General features: G+C 36.5%; 1 protein-coding gene across 1 annotated transcript in view; it reads right to left on the reverse strand.

The window, feature by feature from the left end:
- The window catches only part of LOC150088307 (sonic hedgehog protein-like), a 155,067-nt gene that overhangs the window by 102,500 nt on the left and 27,313 nt on the right, over positions 1-25,254 (reverse strand). The window lies entirely within an intron of this gene.

Raw genomic sequence — 25,254 nt, forward strand, 5'->3', positions numbered from 1 at the left:
CAGTAAAGATGATTGTTATTTATTTTATTTCCTGTGGAGCAGCAGTAATCGTTTCTCTCTTGTTCAGTGAGCGCGCACGTCTCACTGCATTTGCTGTGGAGCACCTCTTTCCTTCGGTGTGAAATATTTATTTCACGTTACCTCTCTCTCGTTGTGCACAGCCACAAAAAAATCGTTATCAGCTGCATTCCAATTTCATTTATTCTCCTCTTAAGCATTTTCCCTTCGAGGAACGCTATTTAATTTTTCTAATTAAATGACTCAGGTGTTTGTGTTTATCTATTGTTATACAGAGTCTAATTCATGCATAAGCGTGCCAAGAATATTTTTCTTGTTGCATAAATGCATCAAGAATTAGTTTCGTAATTCATCCCCAAGTAATTATTTTCCGCTGCCTCTTTATGTGGCCCTTTCATCATTTACTTTAATTGGAAATGTTTTTTCAGTTCTCGCTTCCTGTAAACTCTATCGATATGTGCGCTCTGCTGTTTCCATTAAATAAGGTGCGTAATTCGCTAATTGTGTGCGAATCCGTCGAAGCCTCCCTCTTCGATGGCATGGAAAGGCGACTACCAATTTGGCTTTCATCGAAATACTTTCTAGTAAAGGTGAAAATAAATGTCCACAAAACCTTTCATCAGTAGTCATAAGTCAGGAGTTTATTGAGAAAAATGACACTCGGCCAGAGAAAACTCTCAGTCAGTTCGCCATTTCGGGGGAGCCGGGAGAGAAAAAGCTGTTATCTCAACATTCATCACTCGCAAGATTGCTTACCGTGTCATGTACGGCGGCTGGGATGAAGGACAACAAATCATAACTCCATACATCCCGTCAGGTCTCGAGGCCCGTCACGTCCCTTCCAAATCTCGTCCAATCAGAAGACAGCGAACCTACACCTCCTGTTTAACAAGTTCTGGAATGTAGTTGATAGGTGTACTGTGTGTGCGGCGGCAATTTGCACATGGAAATTGATGCGTGCCGGTTCTCGCCACTCCCCGACCAGTTGTCGGCCTTGGCGCATCGTGCGGAAACCCTAATGTGACCACTGGAGTCACGCTGCTATATACAACACTGTAAAATTCTTGCTGCCCGAGGGAAGTGCTAAGGTGAGAAAGGTGCGCCTTTTCACAAGACAATCATGTGTACTTTTTTCTTGATCACTTCACATAGATCAATACGGAATGAAGCTTCCCGTCTGTGGAATTAAACTTCATTAGATGCGCTTTCACTTCATTTTAACTGAACTCTTAAAACCAGACCAGAAAACACTTTTCACACACAGGTTTCAGCTGAGATGAACTTCTGCAGTTGCCTGCTTTTTGTTGACTGATCGTTGTTTCAAAAATTACTTTGATGTTTCAGTTTTCTTCTATCGTTTAATTAGAACTGTCGGTTCCTGGACACTGGGGCATTGCCACTGTTGATTTGTTTTAAATCATGACGTGACAGGTGAAGTTTTAGATAATTCATTAAGTCTTGTTAAGGGCAACTCATTGTAGCATCTTTTGAGATGAGGATAATAAACCTTCATATTTTGTGTGTTCCTACTTACGTGATGCTTTGCAAGTGCGAAATTGAGCACTTACCTAAGTATGTCTTTATTTCTACCCGTAAGTTATATCTTATTCTTCACCCCTTGGTCCAACAGGGGGCACTTTCAATTGTAAGACGTCTAGGATCAAGTCTGTAAAACGGACCGCATTTTTAATAGGTTTTATATATAATGATGAATCGCGAACAGGTTGACTATCACCTAAGTTATTTTTAAAACAGAGCTGTCACAAATGTGCTTTGACTTACGTTGCTGTTGTACATTACAAACTTGTGTCTGTTAGGAACTAATGTTGAATCAGCAAACATTACTTTATTATGATTGTTTTCTTTAAATATTTCTAACCTGAAATGCTTTCTGAATTCTTTTAATCTGGATATGTTTTACTTATAAAACTGAATATTACAGGTATAATAAATTATAAACGTTTTAGTGTTGACACCGCCAATGCTTATTTCTTGTTGTCAGTCAACTTGAACAGCATATAATGATATGAAAACAAGTACCATTTACAAAATACGTGTAACACAAACTTTTCATCTAACTTCTAAATAAAATGGCGGTGTTGAAAAATGCGAAACTATTCACAGTCTCGTTTTCATTTTTGTCGAGACAACCGGACACTACGCTCAAAAACGGGAGGTGTGTTCACTCTAATATAGTTGCTTCTAGAAGAAGAGATTTTACTGATGATATTGGCATGACACCATCAATATCAAATAAATCAGCCCTAGCGGGTAGCGCAGCATCCCCTATCCTCTTTCTCTCTTTCGCGCACACACACACACGTGTGGTGTGCACGAGCTCCAGATTCTATTCCCGTAGCCTGTCGAAGTTGAGAAATACTATTAATGGCTTTTTCTTGCCATGGCCAAGGTAATGAATATATTGAAGCCCCGTGGCCTTAGTTTCCTCAGAGCAAATTCAAACCACCAATCAGGCAAATGTGTCAAATTAAAATCATAAGTATTTTTGTATTGATTTATTACGTACAATCTTTATTTTTCTCTTTTTTTGGTGAAGATTTCCTACTGTTTATTGAGTAGGTAATATTACTATAAAGCACATCATATTTAATATGTTCTGCTTCGTAGTAATAGCAAAGTGCAGCTTTCTCTAGTAAAACACATTTGGATTAAATATATTTTTTTAAATATTTAAGATATTCAAAACACACACAGTTAAAATACAATCTTGAACAAATTTAGCAAATGAATCAGAGTTAATGTGGTTATAGTTCTTTTACAGGGAACTTTAAATCACAATAATGTCTGAGTGAAATAGATTTACCCCAAAGATATCATAATGTTTTGAAAGAACAACAGTGGACGAGTAGGAGGAAGAATTTAGAACCGTTATTACTTTTCCATATAATTTTCGTAACCAGAAAACTAGCTGTACGTACTGTTGATCATCTTACCATGATTAAACAACTTTTAATGTTTCTTGCGCCTTCAGGCAGTGTAATGCTTGACACTGAGCTTAAAAAAAAAAAGTGTTAAATCGGCGCGCATTCTTCATCCCCTCACAACGTGAAGCTAATATTTATTATTTCTTCTAAGGGTAACCGAAAAGATGCCATTGTATTGTATTTGACTATTTGAGAATTGTATTTGACTATCTTATCGAAGACGTGAAGGCCTGGCCTCTTGAAACTGTGTTAGTAAACTAAGCGTGAAACCTGGTTGCATCGCAACTGAATGTGTAACTGCCTTAATGATCAGGTAATGGAAGTAACACATAATCTTCATTAACACTCCGTATCATTTGTCACAGGCACAAGTAGCCGTAGCCTTCAACAGCATCCCTATCATTAACACACTCTAAGAGCAGTGATATATTTTTTCGCCACCCCAACCCGTGATTTGAAAGTGTAATTCCTTTACTAGTACATGGATAAATGCTGGCGAGGACTTGATCACTCGGTTTTTAGCTCGAATTTTTTTCAAGTCGTTTTATTTATTATGCATCGCCAACTGTGCCTCGTAGTCAAATACGTATTTTACATATACACTTTATTCATTACATGTACGCATACATATGTATATATCATTTTATTTATATTATTTTTTAGAATCAATTTATTACATTATATTGCAGTCTATCATGCTAGTCTTGCGCAGGGTAGAAAGATTTATTTATTTTTTATTTATGAATATAGAGCAACTGAATATTTCTCTATCTGGGCTACACTGTCATAGAAGAACCATTGATAATAATAATAATAATAAAAGTCCATTTAACTTTGTTGAAATGCACAGTAGACTAGAAAGGACCATAATGGCAGAGCGAAGATGAGGCTGCCTACCTACCGATAGCCAAAGAAATTTATAAAATTACGAAGCCCTTTTTAAGCAGAGTTGAGTAATGTCTCGGGCTGCAGAGATTATGAGATTTTTTTTTCCTTTTCCTTGAAAATGTGGATTGAAATGAACTAGTTTTCTAAAATACTCAATTTACGCACACATGATATGCAGCTTACTTATAGCCTGAGTATTTTTGGCACTGATAGAATTATAAGGATTTCTTTCGCATAAATATATATTTTTTTGTAAGATAAGCTATATCATTGTTTTTCAACCATTGGTTCTTGAAGATATTTGAGGTGGGCTCCCGAAAAGGTTTAAGATTAGTTAAAATGTCGATATTTTTACTGATTAAAATATGTACGCAAATAAATATTTAATGTTATTTAATGTTTACATCCCAGAAAGTATTAATTGCTAAACTGTAGGAAATATTGTCCTTTGGAAACTATGTAGGGTACTCTCTTTCACTTTACTTTATACACCGCTGTTGAAATACAACTGTTACAAAAAGAAGGCAGAAGAAACTTAGTAAAAGTTACTGCGCAATTTTTACCCCAAATGCAGCTAGTGGAAATATGCGGGGGGGGGGCGGATTTGCACTATTTTAGATGCTTCCGAAGTAGTAAAAATCTTTAGGATAGTAACATACAATATGATATCTCTCCTTGACAGTATTGTGGGTTCGCTATATGCGAATTCTGGATTCATATCGTGCCAGAGTCTGGAGGAATTGTTAAAGGTCTCTCTTCAATCGAGGCCGTATTTAATCGACGGAGGTCCGTGAATTATTCCAGGTTTTTCACGCCTCATGACATGTAAATTGGTCCCTGAACCCCTATATGTACAAACATAATACACAGTAAATAAACTAAATAAGAGGTTCCCAAGCCTTTGTGCCTTCCTCCTCCCTTCAATTATTTCATAAATTTTACGCCTCCTTCCAGAACAAGGGAAAATAAACAGATCTTACATAAAACTTAAGAAATAAATATACATACATAAATTATATATTTTTGTACATTTAACTAAACTACGTCAACCAAGCAAAACATTTTGAAAAAAATGTTTGTCCATATTTCATTAAAAAAAAATGCTTCATACAAAACACACGCGTCTCCTCCAAAAAAAAAGACAAGTTTTCCATAATGTCAAGGGCGCTCCACACTTTGGGACCATCTGTCACTGAAATTCTGGATAAGGCCAATTATTGCACCAGTGTAGTTAGCTGTTTATATTGTCTGTACTCTGAAACTTATGAACTAAATGGCGATATGCCTGCTGGATTCGTAAATCATTTTAAGTTTGAATTTTATTTTTTGTATGATCTGAGTTTTCTTCTTACCGATTTCGTTACTATGCATAAGGTATGGCTTTAATTTATAAATTTCTATTTGTACTTCTTTTCTTATATTGCTTGTTTTTAGTAAATGTTTTGGGGGAATTGATATTAATGAAATTTGTTTATTAAACGTGCAAATAAAACTTATGCCTTCCCTTTGTATACCGGTCTCGTTTTCCTCTGTGATATAACATATAATTCCACAGTGACAGTGCATTACTTCTAACAGTTAACTAAAGTAATATATATTTTGTATGTTTTAAAAATATTTATAACTTCATACTCTTTTATTTCGTACTTTTTTAACCTCCATATAGCCTATAGAGATAAGCTGCAAGAAATTCCTGAAATTTAGGTGGAGAGCGTTCATGGGTATCGTCAAAGGAGAAAAGGAAACCCCCTTCCCCTCGAACTTTTGACAACTATACTTTCTACATCTCTTCGCTTGTTGCCGAGAGGCAGAGTGAACTTCATAATCAACTGTGCTTTTCTTTTCCCCTAAAAAATGCCCTACGATGTTCATGGCCGTTATTAAAAAAGATTGAGAAATGCTGCCATACATGCCATACAAGTATGCAATATGCTTAAATTTTGAATTAGTTTTAGGTCCAATGAATAAATAAACAGATCCTAGAAAGCTTTCCCCGGTGAATGAAAATCATTTCTGACTAACAAAATCAAATGACTAACCCTGGCAGGAAGCAGAACAGCTTCGGGGCATACTTACGTAAGTTTAAATTAATGCCTTCTGTATGCAATAAGTTCTGCTTGAAAAATATTTCGTCACTCCCCTTTGCGTAATAATAATAAACGAGTTTCTGCTATAATTTTTAAGGGCTCAATAATTTTCCGTTGCTGTGATTCAGCGAATTGAATCACATTACTCTAATGGCTTTATAACACCAAAAAAGCATTCGTTGTTTGGAAAAAGTGTATTCCTATAAATCAGTCGTAATAGATTACGCACTGTGAGAAGAATTCAGTTGCAAAAACCCAATGAATATCAAAATCTTATATCTGAATTAACATCAAAGAATTGGTTATTTTACATGGAGCACATGTATTGCATCTAGATATTTTTGTTTATTAACAGTACGTTTTGTTTATTAACGTACTTGTTTCTTTATTTTATTTGTTTTTAATAAGAAGGATTCTTTGAATGTATTTTTTACCAAGCGAAGAGCATTTCCGAGGTAATTTTTGAATCTTTGGGTAGCACTGCTGCTGCTGGCAGTCACTGATTACTCTAGGACGGTGTTCATTATAGTCGGTTGTATTTCAGTATAATAATCTATTAAAAGTGAATATAACAGTGATATTTATTGAATACTTGTCACCCATTATTACGAATGAAAGAAACCACCGAAACAAAATAAATCATGCAATTTTGACGAAATTATCACCAAATACCCCCATTATTTGTTTACAGATATAAATACGTACAAAGGTCACCACTACAGAATGGTTTTCATATTATTGACATGCACCCTGACGAACCCATGGACCAACCGAGAGATACGAGAAGGTTGTCTAAATAGCTGTACTTTTACACAGTGTGAAAACTGAGTTCTGAAATTACTTTCAAAACGAAGGTATGATAAATGAATGCAACCAAAAGTGATCATATCATTGTGGAAATTTAATTTAATAATAACTTCACTTAAATTGGGATCATCATAAACGATCCTTGCGGCTGGCACAGTAATTACAATCGCTATTATTTCGCATTATGTGTAGAAGACTTGAATTCGAATACCCTCTGGACGGTACCGGGAAAATTTGTGGACTTTCTTCACACTGTTGTCAAGTCATTTGTTTAGGGGAAAATTTCATGGTTTCCCCTCTCCAGGAAACTGAATTTTCATCACGCAAAAAGGCACAGAAGTTACAAAAGATGCCACAGAAAGAAGTAAGATCCATCATAAAGTATATGGATTTTATTTCTTTTTAATAAGGATGGTTGTATCCTTTGAGTGCACTTTTGACCATGCAAAGGATTAGCTTTTTAAACCTCTGGTATCAATACTGCTGGAAGTAATTGATTAATGTAGGACAATATTCAAAAACAATATCTTTCTATATTAAAGAGATATGACTCTTTTATGACGAGATTTTTGTTTTTCTTTAACCTGTCATTAACACGTTAATTTGTTCTATAGTAATTCAATTAGAAAGATAGTTTTAATAAAGAAAGATTTCTGAATACTGGCCGTGATTAGTTATTTTTAGCAGTACTACTATTATCAGAAGCAATAATACTTCTGACAGTACTGCTACACAAACCGACAATAGAATAAATGCAGTTTACAGACATGATATACTAACTTCTCTCTCTCTCCTGGCATTATTTTTCAAAGCAGTTATTCGAAACAATCACATCATAAATGTAGACGCTGAGAATATTAGTTCATTACAGCGAATCCAAAGTTTTTTTCCAAGGGGAGGATATAACGATGGTGATATATTTCTATGACGGGCTAATATAATAATGATATATGAAAATTAAACTTGAATTTATCTAGAAGTTTTAACCAGCCTTTATACAACGTTACTCTAAAAGCCCGAAAGCCGGTGAATCCTAGGTATTACGAAATCGCGTGGTGAAAGTCCGAAATATGAAAAGAGTTCACCATTACAGCTCTGATACTGTTAAATACAAATATTTAACAGTATTTAAAAGTAGTTATGGGACCCTATGGTAATAGCCCGTTTCACAATCGCATTTGCGAATTCTTTTCAATTATAACTGAAGTACTGTATATTAGGCGGTCCGAATACGACGGTTACTCGTTATGTTACCCAGGCAACCTTGCGGGGATAGGAGCTACATCTCCCCACTGCTCTTGTTAAAAATCGATAAAGTGAACGAAACAGAAAATTATCATTGCTTCGCACGGTATTTATCTCTTATCCGATTTTTAAATCGGGGGGGGGGGGGGTGATAGTCCCTATATTCAGAATATAGCGAATTTTTTTTACCAAGACAACCTTGCAGGGACAGCAGATATATCCCTCCTATACCAGCAGGTCCCTGAGATTTATACTAGTATGCCTAAGCTATATGCATGCGTGGGGGACAAACAGCACTCGTTGAGGGTTTCCGAAAGCTTTATTCATATAATGTATATTACACTCAATGATCACTGAATTATGACCACCCCGTCCGTAATGGACTGCGCCCCATAGCTCGTAGTATAAAAAGCCGATCAATTTCGTACGCTACAAAAGTTATTTTGCATTTGATCCCTCAAGTCAAAGTGATAAAGTAGCAGTTATGGGACGTAGTGATAAAGTAGCAGTTATGGGATATCACTGAGTTTTAAAAGGGCATGATTGTGGGAGCTCGTGCGTCGGATACTTCCATATAGGAAATGGCATGTGTTGTCGGTTATTAGCGGCCCATTGTGGTTAAGATGTACAAAGAACGGGTCAAACCCTCAACAGAACTGCAAAGTCGATGCTCATGGTGAGCGAAGAGTGCAGCGCTTTGTATGGGCCCAGCGTCAGGTTACTGTTCGACAATTAACATCACAAAACAATATGGAGAATGCAAGAGCAATATACCAAGTGACGATTCCTCACACTCAGACTATTGGGCTCCACAGCCAGAGGACCCACTGCTTAATACTACGGTATCAATAACACTCTGATTAGACATTGGAAGAATGGAAATGAGTGTGCGGGTCAGATGAGCCCAAATACCTGGTGCAATACTCCAACGGATGCCATCGTGTGTGGCGCAAACATGAGTTATGAGGCACATATTGCTGGCAAGAACTAGGTCCCCCTGGTGTTTGCGAACCAACGTTTAATTGGTGAGATCTAATGGGAGCTCTAAGGAGACTCTGTGAACACTGCCATGTTGCATTTTTGTCCTGGACATAAACGGAATCTTCCACAGAGATAATGCGTTGTGTAATCGGGCCGCACTGTGCACAAGTAGTTCTAGGAACACAGTGAAGGTATCACCCATCTTGATTGGCCTCCAAATTCCCCTGACCTCAATCCAAATGAACACCTGTGGGATGTTTTGGAATGGGAAGTGAGGCATATGGACACGTAACCATCATCTATACCGACACTCTAGAAAGCATGGCTGCAGATCACTACGGACGTCTTCAGACATCTAGTGGAGTCGGTGCTTGGGAGAACAGCAGCTGTTATCAGTGCGAACGGTGGCCCAACACGGTATTGGGTAGGCGGTCATAATTCAGTGATCACTTAGTGTATATTATTACAGATGATTATGACAGTTCCTCGGGTGTGTTAGCCAATAACCTTTACACACTGTTTTTTTGCGTCTATTTCGAAATAATCATATAGGTTTGCTGTGTTGTTTGAGAAAAATTGCTTAGACAAGCAAGATTGGACTGCATTGAATGCAGCGATAGGAGGATTCTTTTCTGGTTGAGTCCTGCGCCTGCATGCGGATGAAACCTTTAGGACTTGTGTCATTACTTAAAACGTCCATATTGAACTGTCAAGAACAGAAGCTGATCACCTGTGCTTGCCTGTTGGGATAATTTTGAACAATTGACCTGGCCATTGCTATAGTATTACATTTCGGCGACATTTCTTGTGTAAAAAATTTTCTCCAGGTTTTATAACTTGGAAATGCTTCACTTCCTTTCCGAGTTATGAGTCCCTTTTAAAAAGATGTTTGAAAACCGATGGGCGAAATCCTTTTAAAAAATGTGACAAATCGCAATCGAACCCTATCTCCATTAACGGCAGACGTTCCTCTGAGTGTCCGCTCGAACATGATGGCAGATTTCCGGCATGATGCCTTCACTCATTTTAGAAGGCTGACATGTAACTATCTGACTGCGACGTACCAGGAAAAATGAGTTTGAAAATGGTGATCCTGTAACTTGAATTCACTGGATATATTTTTATAGAGACATCGTAAGACACCTGGTGTACTCATTCTCCCATGTTCAGGACGCTTGTCGTTAAAATTGGAATTCGCCTGGGATTTTTGAACTCTTGCAGTAGTCAATGCCAGGTCGATGTAGATTGTGTTGTTTGAGGTGTCTTGGAACAGCTTCTGATTGATGAATATGGATTGGGGATCTTTGAAAACCTGTATTAAAGAGCGTTACTTACACTCACTCTTGTTTGTACCTAAAAGCACAACTATTAAAAGTGTATTCTCCCAACACAACACCATAATGACGACAAGAAAAATTCAAATTATATAAAGTTTAAACTTGATTTTTTAAATTTTTTTAAATTATTAAAGTTTGAACTTTAATAATTTATGTTAATGGTATGCTAGGTTTTATCGCCAAAATTCCCAATTTTTGAGATTCGCTGTCCAAACAGAGGGCAGTTGCTGAATTGAGTTCAAAACTGAAATTTAATTACATTTTAATTTTGAACCCTTAAAAATTGCAATTAAAATTTACTGGAGAAGCTTTTTTTTTATATATTTTGGTGGTGGGACATAGCTAAGTGGTCAAACACAGGGTACAGTAATATACGCGTACTACTATACCTGTGTATATTTTTGTAGTTTAAGTTTCTTACGTTAGCCTGAGCTTCCCGTTCGTCTGAAACATTACTTTCCTCAATATATCATTCCGGTGCCAGAAGATCTCTGATTTATGTGGTTTCACACAAGAACCTTTGAGATTCGTGCAAGTACTAATTTGAGCAATGTCATTATACTGTATCTGCAAAAACCAATGTCTGCAAAATATAACATATATTTACAAAACCTATACCCCCTCAGATTGGCAGGTTTTCCGAACCTTTAAGGGATTCAGTGTCCCCGCACTACTTCGGTTCAAATGTATTCTATCTCTACAAAAAAGCTTTCCTTTACATACCATGGAGACAACGCTGAAACAATTTCCCAAAAACTTTGCAGGGTCTCATAATCTTAATCCATAACGCTTTCATTATATAGTCACTCCTATCATGCTTGAGCAGGCCCATAAGTATGGGCATTTGGATGTCATTTATTTTCTTTGGTTAGTTAAATATGCGTCCATATTTATCTAACCAAATCGTCATTTCGTGCACAAATAATATCTTTAGACCCCACCGGAATAATGATATTCTCTTAAGAATCCTGAAAACTTGACGAGCTGTGTTTTACATCATCCATTTTCGCTCTAGGTAGCCATACCCCCTGGTCCTAATGAACCTATCCCTATTGCAGAAATAAAATTTTTCCGGTTTGGTTGTCTTGCAAAACAAAATAATTGTTTAGGTTCTGGCTTCGCTCTTATAGTCGCCTGTAGAATTGGTTAATTTATACTAATTCTCACTGAGCCTGCCCCTCAACGTTGCTACTTAACGTTACCCACTTAAATTTACAATAGATGTAATAAGCTTATGACAGAATTAAATTTTCTGTTTATACTCCGTGACGGCTACATAGGATCAGAGGCGTTCACAAAATAGAGAGAATACATGAACGTCACCATATAAACAGTCACGTGAGCTTTAACTACGGTTATATTGTTTCCGAAGGCTTATTTTTATCCAGTTATCGAACCATTTTTGCTAAGTTACTTCATTTCTTCGATATCGTTCAGTTCTGGCTCTTTAAATGTCAGTTCTACCTGTTGATAGGTTTGCGAATTATAAATAGATGAAAATCTAGATAAGAATTTCTTCTGCTCCTGTAAGAAAAGTAAGTGTCGTTAAAGGTTAGCTACGATTCTACAAATGAAGACTTGTGGTTTCACAACTGCCGTTTTACAGCTATTTTATGTGAGTGTCAAGAGGACAATGTTTACATTTCCACTGCTTAATATTCCTCTTCAATAAACATATCTGAATTACATGAACCAAAAAGTCTGTTGAAACATAGAATGATAGTGTTCTTAATTCGATTCTAAAATTTTAGTTCTTTATAAGGAAAATCAAACCTTTTGATTTTCTTTAGTGCTATAAAGTCACAATTCCACTTCAGGGCTCTCAAATAATTTCATTATCCACTCGAAAAAGAGAACGGTAAATATGAGCGGTACCATAAACCGACAAAGGGAGATATCAAGCGTCAATGATCATAACTCAGTCACCCTGATTTCATGTAGGAGTGCAGAGGCAAAGTTCGATGACTAAAGCCCAATACACTCTTCTAGTTATTTACCAATTGTGACGCTCGAGCGTATCAACTGGCCATCGTTCGCCCTGGTACACATAGATAAAGACTCCTGACAAGTAAAAATAAATAATGAGACCTTCCAGACATCTTCGTGCACATTCCAAGTAAAGATGTGAAGTGCAAGATAGGTGGTGATGCAAAATATTTTATTTAATACCACTTGAAATGAACACTAAAAAAGTAACATTAAATTAAAAGTTATATTAAATTAATGTTAAATTAAAAGTGTGGAATCCAGCAGATTCCCAATTAAAAGAGTTGGATCCAGTATTTCTCAAATTAAGATAATGGAATCTAATGTATTTCAAATTAAGATTGAATCCCAGCTGCAAGATTTCCACATAAAGAAAAAGACATGCACGTTTTCACTTTGTTGCAAACTCCTGTGTTGTTGGTGTAGCAAGGTGGTTTCAATAAGATCCCTTGCTTTCTCTTCTTCCGGGAAGCAGGGTAGATAAGCATTAAAGAGAAAGAACGATCTGCTAGAATTCAGTTGCAGCTCACAATGTTGTAAATAATCCCTTGTTTCCAAGAAACAAGAAGTTTCCAAAGGTTCGCTTCCGCCGCTTGTCTAGTCTTGCACCAGTCCATACAAGAGTGAATATTACAAAGAACTACTTGACAAATTTATTGAAAAATAGAGAAAAATGGGCTGCAGAACGTCGTTCAAGCTCCGTTACTTGCACTCTCACCTGGATATTTTCAGGCCAAATGGGCGATGTTACTGAAGAGTGGGAGAGCGTTTATACCGAGATAATCAATGGAGAAGAGGTAATAAGGAAGGTGGGATGAAGCTATGGTAGGCGACTGTGTCTGTCTGCTTCTTGGTTCGGGATAATTACGTTAACCACAAACGACAAAGATTCAAATGTACATTTTTAAGGATTTTTTTGGGAGAGGAGGATTAACCCCAGGAGGGTTTATACTTTTTTAAATTTGTTGTTTACTTATAGTAATGGTTCATACTGTATTCTGTATAGAAGTTAACTATCGTTAATAAATCTTATATAGTGTTCTTGCATATTTACTTCTCTTTCCGTTGTGGGCAAACCACATGCCATGAAAAAAATGAGATCGTACTCGGTATTGGCATAACCAAATTCGTAAATAAACACCAAGAAATTCAGATAAGCATAACCTTTTTGAAAATTTGTTACATAGTATTATGATAGCGAATTGTATGTGTGTGTGAGTTCACTCACTTGACTCTTAAATACGAGGCTGTTCTTGTATTATCTCTATCGATAAATTCCTCTGACAATATGTGCGGAATATAATGAGAATGTTTATTCATATAGTTAAACTTTAAGCGTCGTCTGTTTAAAACTTTCAAACGTGTTGCAAGCGTATCCCAATTTCCGAATGTATTGGGGGAATGTCCTGCACCCCCTTCCCCCTCAGCTATTCTCCTCCTAAGCCAACCTTTAGCAACAAGCTACTAAATGTATGCGAAAAAAAAAAAAAAACTTTTACGATGAGTTCGTTCGTACATTATATGTTTGGTATTTCCCTTATTTAGGGCTTTCTTTCTTCCCATTAGTATTACCTTATCTCTCACTAATAGGGGGATAACATTGAGTGTCAGCGTGACGAAGCTAATCGTCTTTGGATTGTCCAAACGACCGTCTTGATTTTCCAATTATCCTTGTAAATCCTTTGGCCTGTCGGGACGGCTAAGATCTGTTGCGAGCGGCACTACGACAGACAAGCAGGCGCCCGAGTCTCTTGACAGTCTGCTGAACAACCACGCCACTACGCGCTTCTTATCAGTCTTAACAAGGAGGGCGAGAACGCGCGACAACAGTTACTAACTACCAACATCACCGATAACTTATCCTGGTGGTAATGTTGTGGCAAACAAAATCCTTGTTGGACTAGTCTGGAATGCCACCAAGGATTAGGGCTCGTTTTATTGGAAGAAATATTCCCATGCTCAGTTCCACACCTCATTTCGTACTCGTTGTGAAAAAAAGAACCGAATTTCTCAGATATTCTTTGAAATAAGAATTCTTTGAAGAGATATTTAACAAATACTTTGCAGGTATTCACTGACCGACATTTCTAGAAAAGTTGCAATAAAGCGAATTAACAAAGAGTATAAATAAAACAGTTTTAGATAAACAAAACTGTTTTCGGTATTCTTTATATCCTTGATGTTTTCGTGAGATTAACTGGTGTAAAAATTTCACTCAGCGTGTGCTACTGATTTCGCGCAGTGGCTCTCGGCCTTCTTTCAGCGAACGCACACATCGGACTATTCTCACTCCAGCAATATATCACTTACCATAAACTGCTAAACGTTTTCTTTTTAAGACTGCGTATTTAAAGTATTATCTATTAACGTATTACAAATTTTTGGCTACACCGGTTGAGAATCGTTGAGCTTCAGGGTGCGTTCACCCGTATTTCCTTCACCGGAGCTTACAGATCAATCATTATGCTTGACATCTTTCCTCCCCCATTCTGGCGTTATTTGCTCTTCATGCTTATGCTGTGCAACTCTTGACAACCGCAGAGAAACAGCTCAGTGTTGTTAACAATTGTACTGAATAGTGATAAGATTGCAGTGGGTCAGCCGCTAACAGCTAAATGAGGTGGGCAGTGCAATTTACGAGGTCTAATGAAAGGTTTAACTAATTTCAAGCATAATTATCATATCATTACTAATTAACTTTTATTGTATACCTTTCTGCATTCATTTTTCCAAAGAAAATTATAAACCGCCAAATTTAACTGTTTATTTAAAGCCCCTGTGCCCAAAAATTGCCAGTACTCAAACTTCTCAAAATTGCATAAGTTTTAACAGGATAAAAAGATTTCTCATGTTTAGAGTTCTACAACCAAATGTCGCAAAGAGAAAAACAGGGTGAACTTAATGTAGATGGCTGAATGAACTAGCCTACAACGTATTTGATGAACTTATTTTTTCTACTCCATGGTTTCTGCATGTTGCTACAAGAAGGTGAAAAATTTCTTGATTTACTCTTTTCATCCTGTGGATTCTGTTCGACTGCTATAAAGGCCGGGCGCTTTCAGAAATTCCCATGGGAGTCGGGGAAAGAGGTACCGAGTAAGTTAAAAAGGAAATCCGTGAATACTCATACCTAATATGATATTAGTTAACAAAGAACAGTTATAGTATTAACTATTCTGCAATAAAAATATAACGTAATTTATTCTCTGGTCCTTTTTCAAATCAAGTGCGCCGTTTATATTTCAGTACACGTATACCTGAGTTTGGAGAAGTATCACAGAATAATCACAAGTAATCCTTTATTATAGACTAATATTATATGGTTAATATTGATCTACGTGGAAGGGGGATGTGGATTGACTCGTCAACCTCCATTTCTCCTTTTGGAGATGACCATGATAGTGATTATTTATTTATTTATTTTTATTCTGATCTTTATATTAGAAGGTACTTCACTACACTTCTTGTATTTTATAAGAAAACTGCATTTTATCATGATTACTAGTTGAGTAAAGGGTTTCTATTATTATTCTTATAAACTTGAGCAAACTACGTTTTGCAACAAAGAATTATTTCAACACCTAAAACCAAAGTTATCTGACTCGTTAGTTTTACAAAATTTCTTTAGCTATTAAAATAAGGGTGGACAATTATACTGAGATCACGCTTCTCATTTTATAATTACCATGCTTGCACTCTTCTTTTGCTTTGAAATAAGAGTATAATTGGTTTTCCACTCTACAACAGTTATTTGAAACATTTTCATTCGGCAGCCTTCTTCACACGAAGATTATTTCCCCTTTCCTACAACCACCAAAGTAAAGAAACGTAATGAAACTTAGAAATAATAGTTTGGCAAGGACAGTATCTGGATTACTTGCAATGTAATCGATGTAGGGAAATACTAATCCACGTGTGAGTTTTATAAAAATTTAGTTTATTGCAGGAATGATCTAGTAATACGATACTTGTACAATACACTGTCGAGTACCTAAACACTAAATTTGACTCTCTAAGTTTCTGGATTCCTGTAGAATCCTGCCCAGAAGTTTTATATGGATCATGTAGAGCTACATTTTACAGCCCCAGTTCTGATTTAAGGATAGGACAGAATTCGACAATAATCCAGAAACGTAGGCAGAGTCAAATTTGGTGTTGTTTATGCTGGATTTGGTGTTGTTTTCACCGGATTAGTATAAATGTAGTTTTATTAAGTTGGAAAAATAATAAAAAAATGATAATAGTCATTGCTTCTTTCGTCATCCCGTTTCCTCCACTCCCTCCCCGAAAAAAAAGGGGATAGCGACTTAGTTTTAAAACGACTGCTATTCAGTGTCCCTCGAGCCCTGGTCAAATTGCCATCCCTTCTCTCTCTGTCTCTTTCTCTGCCCCCTCTCCCTCGCCTCATCATGCTGAGTGGCGATAGGCATTCTCTGGTGTGATCTATGGCTTCTCTTTTCCAGCTATTTCAGAATAACACACGGCCTAAAGTTACCTTCAAGAGGAGCAAATCAAGCGTCAACTGAGCAACAAATGATATCTTATTACGTCTTCCGTTTTGGGGTCCAGGACTTTCTTATTCTGTTCTGACAATATACGAGGACTTGTTAAACAGCATGTCGTTGTCATGCTTCCGTTTCGTGATGACGAAATGCACTATGGATTGTAGGGTGATTAGTCCTTTAACTAACTTCGTTTTTTTGACTTGTCATACATCTAGAAATAGTCGATTATTTTGCTCTAAATCTCACAGTTCCGCAGGATTTACGAGCACATCTTCAGCTGCCTGATATCACGTGTGTGAGTAAATACAATACATAAACATAATCAGTTTGGAATGCCAGTTGCTCTTAGCAGGGGATTATATGACATTTATCGGGGGGCTTGCAAAACAAGCAGTGGTAAAATTAGGGAATACTTTGCTGTTAATTTATTTATATTAATGAATATGAATACGTGGTGAGGGCATTGCACGTAACGAACACTGTGAAGGCTACTCTTCTGCTTCTTTCAGCATGGTGAATAAAGGGATTTTTTTTCTGTCTTATTTCAAGATATACTACTTATATAAAATTGCTCCCATCAGGTTACCTTTGGACTTCATTCCATATACAATAAATTTAGTTTGTATTGGATGGTAAAAACACGATTTCTAAGGAGTGGTCTTTACAACTTAAGTCATCACTTAAGATGGCAAATCGAAATAAAATTTTCCTATGCAGGGCAGGATATCTTAATCTCTTCACACGTTGCATTAATTTGGTTTAGATCGGACTGTAAAAACAGAAGTTCGTGATGAGAAGAACACTGAGATATGATGATCTCATAAGCCCGCTCTCTTTTCGGAAATCGCTAGAAACAGCTTTCTTTGGCAACAGTCTATTATTTTATTCCTTTAAATTTCAGAATATTACAATATTAATTTGGTATGAAATAGTACTGTGAATTGTTTCAGGCAACATGGAAAAGGTAAACTGTGACTTCTGGAACTCTGACTTCAAATGTATCATATGAAGTTGTGACGTCATCCAGGACACATCAAAGCGCTTCACTTGACACGACCATCCATCTCTACTTCGAGGAGGAGCATGAACAGAATCCACTTCCACTATTGCCATTAACAAAAGACAGTCACTCAACCTGATATGGCGGCAGGTGTCGTATTACGTTGAAAGGTGGTAAATGAATGCAAACAAAAGCGCCACCTATTTCCGGAAAAATAGAGATTCGAGTAAGACAGGAAGAAGAGACATCCTCATCCATAGCAGCATTTGCACATAATATCCTTGTCACCAGCAGGCGATCACAATCGCAGATAAAGAGGCCCACTTGTCCGCTTATCTTCAGGCATAACCCGCAGAGGCGAGGGACGCTGCCTCGGGCAACGAGTGCCGACAGATCCGTTTCCGTGGTGACAACCCAACTGACGTATGCGTCACTTCAGTGAATCTCTGTCTTCCTCCCCCTCCCAACTATAGTTTTCTTATGGTTCTCGGGAGGCCTGCAGCAGTTAAGAGAGATAATAAATCAGGGAGGGTGCCATTAAAGATCAAATATCAGCCTATTGTTTCCACGGTGACAGCGAAAATTGCGTCATGATTTTGGTTTCTGGCAGCCTTACCACCAAGATGTCCTTCAAGCCGCACCATCTCGAACACAGTTTGTCTTTATTTCTTGTTGATAAATTCGTATTCGCCTACAGTTAGTCACACGGTAGTCAGTTATTAGTAACTGCCCCGTAACTCCGACCGTGTTTATTATTCGTACTAGAATTTATAAGAACATTTGCTTGCAGTGATAATTTACAAGGGTTTTTCATGGCAAAATTAATCCTCGATAATTTTAGTTACCAGTTCTTCCCTCTTTCTTTTAGTATGCAAGCTGGAATAACAACAACTGACCATTCTTATCCAGTTTAGCAAAAGGACAGGATAGAAATTTAGCCTTTATCCTGCAAGTTTGATTCACTTGGCATTCATAAAAAATTCAGAAATATCAGTGGGACAGTTGCACATTTTTTTTTAATATGGATGGAAATTCTCTTCTCAGGAAATGCTGTCAAGTCTTTACAGTGATTGAAATTTTGAGCAGCCTAAATATCAGTAATTAAAATATAGTGATTCTTTTACTACCCGATTATGCGATCAAGTAATTATAATAACTATAAGAAATTATAATAAATGTTGAACACGTCCACATTGTTGATACGAGTACATGCTTGGGCTCTTTTCATCATATTTTATGACACTTTTATAATGTTTGAACATCTTGCGAGCGCAATTTGATTCTTTATATTGGCTATCAATTCCACCAATATGTGGGTATTATTTTTATACACTTTTGTCTTTCAACAAGCTTCACATATAATAATCGACAAGGTTAAATAGGGGTATCTTGGAGGCCAAAAAATTTTAGAAATGAGGTGATCATCGAAAAATTCTTTCAGTATCGATCAATACTTCTTTCAAGCTTCATCCCTGAAAAAAACATTTCAAAACACTACCTTCCATTCAGATCGATTAAGTCATGAAATCTCTTTGATGTTTAGCTAGCTAGATGCAAGGATATTACTTTATTTTGTAGCAACACATGGATTCTAACACGCAGCATGGAACTGTGTACTGTTGTCTGACTACTCTGCTCTGGTGGTCTCTGATTAACGTGACTTTTATTAATAAATATTCTAATCAGTTTGTTTATGATTTAATACCGAACGTTAATTTGTTGGAAATGGCATATATCAGTTAGCCAAAGCATGCTAGCAGTACTAAACTGAATGTCCCATAATATGTAATATTTATTTGCAAAGTCCATTACTGAATCTCAGAAAATGTCTAATTCATCAGGAACAGAACATAATCATTCAGCTTATACTTTTACGGTATCTTACGTAGCACTTAGCGCTGTCCAACCTATTTCGCGGGTACCTTTTGCATATTTTTAAGGAGTTGAAGGGCGTCACCAAAATAAAATTAAATATTTAAAAAAAAAATTACTGCTTCTTACATTATTTTCTGTTTTATATAATCATTTCTGATTTGTCATATAGCAAAACATGTGCAGTTTTCCATGAAAAAAATGTAAAACTTTGGAGCAATGAAATGTATTAAATAGACTTCAGATTGACCCGAATAAATTTGAGCTAAATATATGGGCAGATTTTTTTAAAAATTAGCTTGAGTTTTTATTTTCAAAAATAGAACATTATTTGGTAGCACAGGCAAGAGAAGGAAAGGAAATTTAGATGCTACTAAACATTGAATTTTATTTCAGAACGATTAATTTCTGGCATCTAACTTAGAATATCCTCCAAACAGACATTATCAGAAAAAAACGTTTGCCGGTTCGTAGGGGCCATCTGAATTTACTGAGGGTGCTACTACTGGCTCTGAGTTGTGCAGCCCTGTCATAGGAAATAGCGCATCGTTTCTTTTATTTGAATGAAACACCTGTTACCAATGCTGAATTTTCATTCAGCAATAAATACTCCAGTATTTGTTGATCCAGTTTTTTGATCAAATCGATATCTGTGCAGTTCGATTTCGAAAAATTAGTATTGGGAATGATTCGAGATCAAAGTCTAGTAGAGCGAGGGTTTTCTAGTTTTATTCTATAAAATTCTGAGGTTCCCCAAATGTTTTGTTATTAATTTTTTTTTTTAATTTGAAGGTGTATATGTACCATTTTAAAAATATTGGAGTACTGCAATAAAGTTGGATATCCAAGAGGATTTCGCGATCCGAATATGGTTGAAAAGCGCTGTAAATTAAATAACAATGTTAACTGATGAATACTTTTTCCCTTTTAGGGGTCCCTCACAGCGGTATGACTGTGAGTTAAGCGGAAACACAGGTGTGCACGATGTAATTACAGAAATACAATAGGAATTTGTTGGACAAAACACCAGTTTTTCGGATCTCATATATTGTGAGTAAAAATGTAACTCCATATCAAACTCGAGCGTGCGTGAGAGGGAATCAAAGCCGCACGAATAGTAGCAGTGGCTCTGCACGTTTTAATTAACTGTAGAATGGCGTGTGTCCTGAATATGAAGAACAATCCAATAGTATCATTATAGCGAATGGAATCTTGCTTTCTGCCATCCCAGTGATCGATTAGGTAGAGGACCGTGAGAAACTGTACAACGGCACTGGCAATTGTCTTCTTATCAAAAATAGAAGATTGTAGCTGAAACAAGGTAATCATTGGCTCCTAAATGAATTAACACCCTTCTCAAAGAACGCTTAGAGTTAATGAATATAAGCAAAGTCAACCTTTGGACCCTAATGGCGAAATTTGAAATCTTGTATCAATTATATACGGTTATTTATTCATTTCATTTTATACACCTCGCAGCTGTACGATCAGAGGTGATTCCATCAGTCAGCTTCCAGACACAATTAATGCCGAGCCAGTCATGCTAGCACAACTGCAAAAAACGATTTGTTACGAATCATTAAAATAGAGCTGCTATTTTAGTTATCCGAATGAGCAAATATTAAAAGTTTCAAAAACATAGCTTTCTCTTTGCTGGAAACATTTGGATATTTTTAAACAGCAGGAAGAAAGGAAGGGATTAAATGACTCATGAATGCCAATACAAATATTGTACTTTATTTTCTTTCTGACTTCTTTCTCTCACTAAAATATTTTCCACAAGCAGAAGAGTAATTAGATAAAAAAAATCACTCCACACCTATGAGTTCAACCAACAAAGGTGACATTTTTAAATTCCGCAGGAGTGAGTAAAGGCTAAAGATGCAACAAGTAACGATTTTTAAAACGTGTAATCGACGAGCTTGGAATGGGTTTGGTGGAATAATATAAAGGAGTGACTGCCCTTTTAGTGTACCCTACCATTTTGAGCGTAATGAGGCATAATAATGTGTCTGCCTGCTTTTGTCAGCTGTATGGTAGGCGTAACGCCCACGGTTGTGACTGGATTGGTGCAATATGAAGGCTTGGATAGGCAGGTCTATAAGTAACTATTGAGGTGTTTCGCAAATGTTTCCTGGTGTTATAAGGGTTGGCCGTTCATAAAATTTCTAGTTAAACGGAATAGACAATCGCGGACAGCTGAGGGCTGCTTTACCATGCTATTAATGTTTTCGCTTTAATTTTAAAGTTCATTATTTGAAATTTGATAAAAATTAATGAAAAGGTTAATTTATTAAATATTTTATAGTATTTTTATTAAATATACAGCACTAAAATGATTACGGGATGTTTCATTGTGCATTCATATTGATTCAACAGAATTCACCATCATGAATACCATTCGCTTTTTAGTCCACTACTGAATAAACAGCGTTCTATCAAGAATGCAACTTGCATTATTTCAATTTCTTTTTATCTTCAGCATTAATTGTGGTCTATCGATCAATATATACCGCAGAAATGCAAAAAAACAACAACAACAACAAAAAAAACAAACACTGATAATAAGGTTTCGGCAATTGAAAAAAAGTTCTGTTTACACTCGGGACCACTAAGTCAAGAGTTTTCAATAAATCATTTCCACAATGAATGCAATCGTTAACCGTATTTAGCAATCACAAGACTTGAACAACGATCCACTCAAATGCGTGCTTTGGATACTCTCACTCTCATGTGTCTTGTTTTAGGCACGTTATCAATGAATTTCCGCTGGCGGTATGTAGGCTATAGAAGCATTGAAAATAATGAATCAGCTTATCCACGCCTATAGGTAACAGGCTGCAGATATAGAGGAATCATCCTTTATCATTATTTCCAAGAATTAGAGGTGGTAATATCTCCTACCACCATTTTTAGTGTTGCTGTAAATTGTAAAGCCAAAAACTTTGAAAGACAGTGTTAATGGATAGTTGGTTGATCATTTCCATGGTATGGGGGTGATGGAGGTTGGTTTAGTCCGTGTGTAACCCATCGAAGAAGCCAGCAGTTATCAGACTTGAAGTTTTTAAGTGTTGTGAAGGAGTAGATGATGCCCAGACTTTTTGTCTTGATGAAAAAGAAACTTTTAATCGGTTAGCTAAACATAGACACATAAACCAAAAAAAAACCAACAACTTAATTGACTGTATTTTTACGCCTTCTATCGAAATACTTGTTAAAATTTCATTAAAAATTCCAACAATTGTAACCTGCACTCTATAAATATGCGTGATTGACAATAGCCGACTAAATTTGGATTAAGCTCATCAAAATCAATGAATGTGCGATATTTCGACAGGAACAAAAGCAAAGGCTTAAAATTTGTTGCACAGTGTTATTATATTTATGTGCCTATGTTTAGTTAACCGATCAAAAGTTTCGAGATACTTTTAATTTAAAACTTCGAATGGAATTAGATGTCTCTGAAGATTTAAGCAATCTGCAAGATATCACGCTTACTCTTATATATGTGTGTGTGTGTGTGTGTTTTACCATAGGATTGATCCCCTTAAAACATTTCCTACATCACGTGCCTCCCCCATCTTTTTTCAAGAACAAATTCAAATAAGCAGATTTGACATACACTAGTTATACACATTTTAAATTAATACATTTACTCTCAAAGATTGAAATAAAATACGTTTCGTACCTGGATTAGTGAGATGGTTTGTCCATAATTCGTTAAAAAACTGCTTCATAAAAACAACACGTGCTGCACGACTTTATTATCCTTTATTAGTTCTTCTTCGCAAAGAATCAACCAATGTGGATAAATATGAAGTTATCTAACCCTAGAATAAAGTCGTCATCATCCAGGGTTTAATTCTCAGTCCACGCGCTGAACGGTTTCACCATGTGCATAATCTCATCCCTTCCTTTCGTAATTTCGGCAACGCAATTAAGCAATCAAATTTCGTAATTTCAACAAAACAAAATGCAGCATATACGGGTTTATGTAGGATTATGATACAGAATTGTTTTTTCTCAACTTCTCTGCATGCTGCTGGACATCAGAATAATTTTGACAGGTGTGATCAGTGAGGGCTCGTAGCAAACTAATTGTCAAGAATGCTGTAATGCTGGAATGAAGAGTTCGCAGGACGCAGATTGTGTGAATCGTATACTCTGAAATGCATCTAACACAGAGGATACAACAATAATATCAAGAGTTTTTTTTTTTTTTTTTTAATGAAATAAGCCATCTCAGACTGTTTACGTGAACGTGATCCAGAGGAATAATATGGCCACTGGTCAGCATGATTTCCGAGGAGTACGAAGCTGATTTAAGTGTTTTGATCTGTATGCCTGCAACACAGTCGGCTGTGTGCCACAGGGTGGGAGTCTCTGATGCAGAAAAGAAGCATGTTTAACGTGTTTAATAAAAACGTTTCAGACAAATAAAATATTTAATTTTGTTATCCGAAATATTCAACTTAAATTATATTTTTATTTAAGTTGAATTTTTTTAATAGAAACAAGTTTGTCTTAACAGAGTAAACACTGAACTCTCCGAAAAAGCCAAGTAAGCTCGAATAGAGCCCGGTTTGACATAATTTATGCTATTATGGAAATGTTATTGTTTGCAGTTCTCAGTAGTTCTCCGTGATAGCATAATGATTTCACCACTTATCCTTTTGGGAAGTCTGGGTTCGAATCCCGTTGGAGAAACCTTCGGAGTAGCAGTGGCTACGATTGCTATCTCTCTAAACTGTATGGAAAGGAATGAATCGCCTTAAAAGCGGGAAGAATTTGTTTAGACTTTTCATATCTTGATCGAGTTAGAAAATTTGAATATTTTTGCAAATATCACTCTTTACTTTTGAGAAATGTGAAAATGGACCGTTAGTGTGCGCACTCATTCGAAAGAACGTTGGGTGTTCTTGCTGTTCCAAGAGGCATGGTAAGTTTCATATGGGGGAGAGTTTATTTATATAGTGCACATCTGTTGCTTTAGAATGGTCTATTTCTTTAATTACAACATCGCTTATGATTTTGCTGTTCCAAACATCCGATTTCCTCAGAAACAAGATACCTAACATTATTTTAAAGGTTCCGTTTCCGTAAATCATTAAAATTATTTTTAATTTTTAGGTTCACTGGCTGTTTTCGATACATTGGTTATTTATCGGTCACGAATTTTGTTTTATATTTAAGTTAGAAGTTCTGTTTTAAAAGTTCAATAGAAGGGAACGATTTTACATTAGTCGAATAGTTAGTACTATGTATGAAAGTTTTGAAAGTTGAATACCAGGTTGGATGTCTTTAAAGACTTAAAGAAGGTGTCTCGTGAGCTTACTTTGTACACAAGGTGTTGGTATTCTACTTTCGTTTCATCTGCAAGTATGCGTAGTGGAGGAACCCCTAAATAAACCGAATATGTTCAGATGTTATGCCAACTCGTGACTTGTGTATTCCAAGCAGACAGAAAACGTGCGTCATACTTAAAATCCTTGCAGTTACTTAGCCGGACAACTTCCTACTTGACGCGGTCTCGTAGTCCTTACACGGTCTCTGCGCTTCCGAGAGCAGAATTCCTTGCGAGCT

Source organism: Mastigoproctus giganteus, chromosome 3 (assembly GCF_048544385.1).
Source record: "Mastigoproctus giganteus isolate SK-2022 chromosome 3, ASM4854438v1, whole genome shotgun sequence".
Lineage (NCBI taxonomy): Eukaryota > Metazoa > Arthropoda > Arachnida > Uropygi > Thelyphonidae > Mastigoproctus > Mastigoproctus giganteus.